This window comes from Mus pahari, chromosome 10 (genome assembly GCF_900095145.1).
Source record: "Mus pahari chromosome 10, PAHARI_EIJ_v1.1, whole genome shotgun sequence".
In the NCBI taxonomy this organism is placed as follows: domain Eukaryota; kingdom Metazoa; phylum Chordata; class Mammalia; order Rodentia; family Muridae; genus Mus; species Mus pahari.
This window is the reverse complement of record NC_034599.1, coordinates 34,455,074-34,462,434: the sequence shown is the minus strand read 5'-3', so window position 1 is coordinate 34,462,434 and position 7,361 is coordinate 34,455,074. Positions and strand designations below refer to the sequence as shown.

At 41.5% G+C, this 7,361-nt stretch overlaps 1 pseudogene; it reads right to left on the bottom strand.

The window, feature by feature from the left end:
• Positions 1–6,010: 6,010 nt before the first annotated feature.
• Positions 6,011–7,361, bottom strand: part of LOC110328326 — a 6,993-nt pseudogene continuing 5,642 nt past the window's right edge.

Here is a 7,361-nt window from a genome sequence, read left to right as displayed (position 1 = left end):
TCCTAATGTCCATGGTCATGCCTGCTCCCCAGACTCACACAGAGAAAATTTCCTGGAACAATCCTACTCCCATCTGGGTTGATCAGTGGGAACTAACTCAAGAGAAACTGGCTGCTGAAAACCCTTAGTGCAGGAACAGTTATCANCTGGTCACATTGAGCCACCTTCCTCCCCCTGGAACATCCCAAGTTTTGTTATTAAGAAAAAGTCTGTCAAGTGAAGACTTTTACAAGATCCCTGTGTGGTTAACAAAGTTATGATTCTTATGGAAGCCCTGCAGCCTGATCTTCCATTTCCTACTGCCATCCCAGCAAATTTCTTTAAAATTGTTATTAACTTAAAAGTTTGCTTTTTTGTGATACGCCTTCATCCAGATGATTGTCATCATTTTGCATTTAGCCTTCCTCAAATTAATTTCCAGGGACCCATGGATCACTTTCACTGGCACAATCTCCCTCAGGGCATGGCAAATAGCCCTACCTTAGCTCAGAAATATTTAACCCATGTAATCCAACCTGTTAGAAATGCTTGGCCACAAATATACATATATACTTCATTTCATGGATAACATTTTGCTTGCAACCACTAATAAACAGTAGACCTTCTAATAATTTCAGCAACTTCAAAAAAAAAAAAAAAAAAACTAAGTTCACAGGGACTTAAATTGCTCCGAAAAGACTCAGATAAAACATCCTTATTCCTATCTGGGGTATAAGCTTGATTTGGGATAGGTCCATACCCCAAAGATTGAGCTTCAACTTTCCTCCCTTAATCCATCCCATCATCAGTCACCAAACCCAGATACTAATGCACATGCCAGTAAGAATCTGCTGAAGGGACCCTGATATAGTGGCCTCTTGTGATGCTATGCCAGTGCCTGGCAAGCAGAGAAGTGGATGCCCACAGTCAGCTATTGGATGGAGCACAGGGCCCCAATGGAGGAGCTAGAGAAAGTACCCAAGGAGTTGTAGGGGGCTGCAACCCTGTAGGTGCAACAACAATATGAACTAACCAGTATCCCCTGAGCTTGAGTCTCTAGCTGCATATGTAGCAGAAGATGGCCTGTTCGGCCATTGTTGGGAAGAGAGGCCCCTTGGTCTTGTTAACTTTATATGACCCAACCCAGGGGAAGACCAGGGCCAAGTAGTGTGAGTGGATGGGTAGAGGAGCAGGGGCGGGGGGGGGTATAGGGAACTTTCAGGATAGCATTTGAAACGTAAATAAAGAAAATAATAATAAATTAAAACAAACAAACAAACAAACAAAAAACATTACATGATTATCAACAATTGATTTTCAAACAGTTCCACTTTTTTAGCCCCTATCTAACAATTCCTCCTGAGGTTATAGTTCCTCTCAATGATCTCCTCTCAGGAGACACCCATTCTTTGTCCACCCAAGTGCTTATGCCCCAAGGCATTTCAGCCCTGCAGCAGATAAGTCAATCCATATCTTCCCAAACCTCATTTCAAATTCATTATACTGCCCCACTTTAATTTATTGTCTGTGCTACCACACATACTCTGCTGGGGGTCTTCTGGCAGCAGCCCTGGACTCCTGCCAAAAAAGGATGTCCTTTGTTATGGGTCTGACTCCCCTCAAGTCCAAGTAAAGTCTTGGCAACTTATTATTCCTTGTCTGCTGTCCTAATTGTTAAAGGAAGAAAAATGTCCAGGCAAAATTTTGGCAAAGGTCCTGATATTATCATTATCCCTTATACCTCAGGTCAAGATGAATGCCTTCTTCAATCTAATGATGATTGGGACATAGTCTGTGCCTCCTTTGCAGGCACCATAGATAAACATTATCCAAATGACCCTCTTGCAAAATTTATAAAGATGCATTTCTTGACTTTCCACAAAGTCACCTTCCAAGACTCAACTCCTTGAAGGCACCTTGGTCTTTACAGATGATTCCTCAACAGACAAAGTTGCCTATGTTGTTCAAAATGAGTTTACTTCAGTGCAGTCCCCATATTCCTTTGCCCAGCTGGTAGAATTGTTTGCAGTCCTTCAGGTTTTTAAAATGTTACCAATGACCCCATTTAATTTGTATACTGATAGTGCCTATGTGGCCCCTTCTATTCCTGTTTTAGAGACAGTTGCATATATTAAGCCTGCTTCTACTGATTCCAAATTATTTGGGGAGATTAAATCCCTAATCATTAAAAGGACAGTGCCATTTTTTGTGGGACATTTGGGATACCATTCTGGTCTGGGTGGACCTCTGTCACATGGAAATGCCCTGGTCAATGGGACTACTCATGCAGCATTCCCTACCCTATTTGATTGCACAGACTTGGCTAAATGGGCTCATGCTCTGCATCATTTAAATGCTTCTACCTTGTGCCAAATGTTCAAGATTTCTAGAGATAAGCAGGAGAAATTGGTAAGTCCTTTGGTGGATGCACCACTTTGCTGTCAGTTCCTCACCTGACAGTCAACCCTAATGAACAATGGCAGATGGATGTTACACTATTCCCCTCATTTGGAAGGTTAAAATATGTGCATGTTACAGTTGCTACCTATAATGAATTTATACACACATCTCCCCCTTCTGGAGAGGCATTGCGTGTTTTGATAGCACACACTCTACAGTGCATGGTTGCCATGGGAAAACCACAGATCATTAAAACTGACAATGGCCCCGGTTATACAGGAACCAAGTTCCAACAGTTTTGTTCCCAGTTTGACATCAAACATGTCACTGGTGTTCTCTATAATCTTCAGGGCAAGGGCATTGTAGAATGAGGCCATCAGACTTTAAATACTTGCTTCAGCATTTGACTGAATTTACAGATGCTTATTCCCCCTTGAACCTCAAAATAGACTCAACCATGCTCTCGTTGTTCTTAACTTCTTGTCCCAGGACAATGAAGGCAGGTCAGCAGCTGACCGACTGTGGCATCCTAAGTTACACGATTCTCATATATTAGTGCGATGGAAAGGTCCCCTTATTGGACAGTGGAAAGGACCAGATCCTGTCCTTATTTGGGGACAAGGGTCTGCTTGCATCTATGATAAAGAGAATGTTGGCCCAAGATGGTTACTGGAGAGGCTAGTAAAAACTGTTATCCCGCCTGTGTCCAGAATGGAGTGACCGTCTCCTCCTGAGACAAATCTCATTTCTTTTTCAGATGCCACTCCAGGTGAAGATACTCATGATCCTGGGGCTGATTATAATAACCACAAGCCTTCAACTGCCTCCACCCAAATCTCCTAATAATAGGCACATCCCTTGGAATTATACTTGGGTGGTCCTTTCAGAGAGAAACGGTGGTTTCTGGGCCACTTTCAAAATTTCCACCAGTATTTGGTGACTTGTCAGCCTTACCCCCAATCTTTGCAAACTAGCACAGGGAGTGGCAGCCCCCTGTGGTCTTAAATACCAGCTAGACTTATACAAAAACCCAAAAGATAATATCCCCCAAAACTCAGAGTAATATTTCTCATGATTTATTGATTTTGGTTAGTAGGTAAGTCAAACCTGGCTGCAATAATTCCATCAGGCGAACTTTACTTCAAGATACAGATTTTTACATTTGTCCAGAGCACCACCATAGCCACTCCCTCCATCGTAAGTGTGGTGGAAAAACTGATCTTTATTGTGTCAGCTGGGGTTGTGAGACCTTGGGGGTGGCCTATTGGAATCCTACCTCCTCCTGAGATTATATATTACTGTTTCTTAGAATTTTTGACACCCCCAAAATTCCTTAAACACCATTCATCTGTGTAAATATTCTAACTGCATCATTTTACATTGGTGCCTACCCCTGTCCATTATATTTACAGACCACGCTAATTCCAAAAATTGGACATAGGGATTTTCATGCCGACTTGCCAGTTCCTCTTGGTCCCAACCCTGTTTTAGTCCCCAAGCCACAGCCACCTAAAAAACTAACCCTCCATCTCTTACAGAAACTGCTCATAGTTGTACCTCTAAAACTTCTTTTGCACCCATAGCCAATGCCTCCCCCTCCATTCAGACCAAATACCTTATCTTCCTTTTAGTGTATCAAACTTTCCTTACACTCAGTGCCACTTCCACTAACCTTGTTAATAATTTCTGGGTGTGGTACCATTCCCAACCACTTTTTATGAAGGTATTGCTGTTCCAGGCCATTTTACCCCTACAAATAATTCCCACCATTGCCGCTGGCAACCCAGATAATGGAATGGTTTATCCCTCTTTTAGGCCTCAGGATTGGGCCTCTGTGTAACTTGTAATATACCTCCTTCAGAGTATGCCCATCTTTGTAATGTTACCCTTGAACCTGATATTAGTAGCCAATATTTAATTCCTCCAAGTGATAATTGGGTTTTCCTTGTTGGCCTCACCCCCTGCTTTTTAGCCAGTGCATTTTCTGCAAAAAATTCTGATTTTTGCATTCCTGTACAATTGTTCCCTCAATTGATTTATTATCATTTAGAAGAGATTTTTCATTTGTGGGATCAGTCAACTGATTCTCCCCTTCCCTGGTCCACGAGCAAAGAGAGCCCCTAACTGTCATAACCATTTCAGTTCTCCTAGGACTTGGTGCGTTGGGTGCAGGAACTGGCATTTCCTCATATGTTCTCTCCAAGTCTAGGTATCAAAAACTCAGTGTCACCATTGATGAAGATGCCCATCATCTCCAACAAGGCAACAACCTCTTAGATTCCCTCTCCTCCTTAGCTGAAGTCATCTTCCAAAATTGCAGAGGTCTTGATTTACTCCTTTTTTAGCAGGGAGAGCTGTGTGTAGCTCTCAAGGAAGAATGCTGTTTTTATGTAGACAAGAGAGAGATGGTCAAAGAAAGCATGAGAAAAGTCAGAGAAGGACTAGAGAAAAGAGGGGGGGAAGGAAGGAGGGAGGGGGAGAGAGACAGAGAGGGGAGCTGGTGTAAAAATTGGTTTTCAACTTCTCCTTGCTTGTCAACCTTACTTCCTTCCATTTTGGGACCATTNGTTAGGTTGTTTTTGCTTATTTCATTTGGACTCTGGATCCTTAAAAGACATACCAACTTTGGGAAATATCAGATTGATGATTTGGCAGCAAAACCTTTCCAGGTACATTATCATATATTAGCTATGGAGGACCAAGAGATTTGACAGGAGGTTGATATTCCCTCCACGGTGTTCCCAAAACCCATCACCACCCAACCTAATTAAGGGGGACTTTTGCCCAGGACTAAATAGATAGGGGTCACCCAGAACCCCCTCTGATTGGCAAACTAAGTTCCTTCTTTGGCTGCAAGGCAAAGCACTTCAAGGAAATATTAAGGAAAAACTAAAAATATCTTTCTGGGTTCCCTGAGGGACAAACCTGACTGGATAGGAATTGATGTCCAAATTATTCAGTCTCCAGGAAAAGGACATCAGGATGGATATGGCCCTCATGCCTCAACAGACAACACCAAGAGGACTAGAGCCATTACAAGTTCCCCTTTAGTCACTGGAGGTCAGGATTTGGCAAAGACTAAATTGCCATGGCCCTGTATACTAAGAAAATTCGGGAGATGTTACGTGTGTAATTGTTTGAACATTAACGGCCTTAAGTGCTTGCTTGCAGAAAATCTTTGCCTCTATGCAAAAGTACTAGCCCATGTGAGTACAAGAAGACAAAAATCTTGAAGTCAGCAGAGAATAAATAGCTATAAATCTTGTGGACAGGTGCCTAATAACACATTCTCTTCTGATCTTCCTGCTGAACTGTTTACCCAGTCAATATCCTGTTCCTGGGAACAGGTGCATTACCCAGAGACAAAGTGATACCATTCCATCCCTCTTCCTGCTCCAAAGAGTATATAACCTTTGTGGGAAAAATAAAAAATTGTCAGCTTGATCAGACGTCTTGTCTTGTTGTCTGTTATTTGTGTTTCTTGTCCACCATTCTAGTCCAGGTTCCCCCACCACCCCACCAGCCCAAGTCCCTGTAGACTCTCTTGCAGGTCTAGGCAAACCAGGACACATGAGACATGACATTTTATCTACAACTCCTGTTTGCTTTACTGAGTATGTTTTTTCAAAATTCAGTCACCTTCTTCAACTTCAGAATCTGATTCCTCCTCAACATTTTTGAGCCATTATACAAACTTTTTCATTTGCTCAAAGAAGGTATTTTTTTCCCTTTATAACATGTGAGCATTTATACCACTCCAGAATAGGCTTTTCACACAGGAAATCAGCTTTACAAAAGCAAACAAACAAACAAACAAACAAACCCCAAAACACCACTGGAAGGCTTTCATGAAGTGAATGTTGTCATAGCAATACTCCTGAATCTGCAGTAACAGAGTTACAGAGTTGGCTCAGACCTTTAGTAGTGAAGGCAGCAAGTAGAGGACTATTGCTTCAAGTGCTTGATGGCTTTTTCTGGTATAAGCTTCTCCTTTTTATTCCATTTCATAGTGCTCATCACACTCTACCAGACTATCCCAATGATCACTGGTTCTGGGATGCTAATATTTCATCTCCTCTTTTACATATAAATTTATACCCTTGAATGGTTCCCAATAGGACATATGCTCCAAAATCTCCTTCAGAGGTCCAATGGTTTGCTGGTTCTGGAAAACTCTGAAAACTCTTTTAATCCTGCTTCAGTGAAATACTTACTGAAGAGCTCAACACTTTATTGGCTGATAACAGATCCATCAGTCTGTTGTCCATGCTGACTTTCTGAAGATGTGTAACAACAGCATTGATGTCTTTTTCATTTATCCATGATTTAAAGGGTTTTACAGCAAAAGCTGCTGAAACCTCCACGATCAAAAACTCAGGTGACAACAGATGCTGGTGAGGATATGGAGAAAGAGGAATATTCCTTCATTGTTGGTTGGATTGTAAGCTGGGACAACCACTATGGATATCAGTCTGGTACTTCCTCAGAAAAGTGCACATAGTATTTATTATTACCTGAGGACCCAGCTATAACACTACTGGGCACATAACCAAAAGATTCTCCAACATGTAACAAAGATACATGCTCTACTATGTTCATAGAAACCATATTTATAATACCCAAAAGCTGGAAAGAACCCAGATGTCCTTCAACAGCGGAATGAATATAGAAAATGTGGTAACTGACACAATGGAGTACTACCAGAATGTCAAAGAGTGTTTCTGCATAAAGGTGGAAGTCAGTAGTCAAGTTTTGCTCCAGAAGCATCAAAAAAGTTAGCTACTATTTCCAAATCAGTACCAGTTTCAGTTAAGCCCTGAATAATATAGTCTTGAAACTGAGAAGGGTTAAAACTTTCTTTTATATTTCTTTTATTTTTCTAGTTTTATAACACTGGCCTGATACTGTTGGTTTTTGCTGTCAATTATTCACAAAAGTACACCTGAATTTAAGGTGAAGAGAAAAGAGTCAGAAAATCCAGA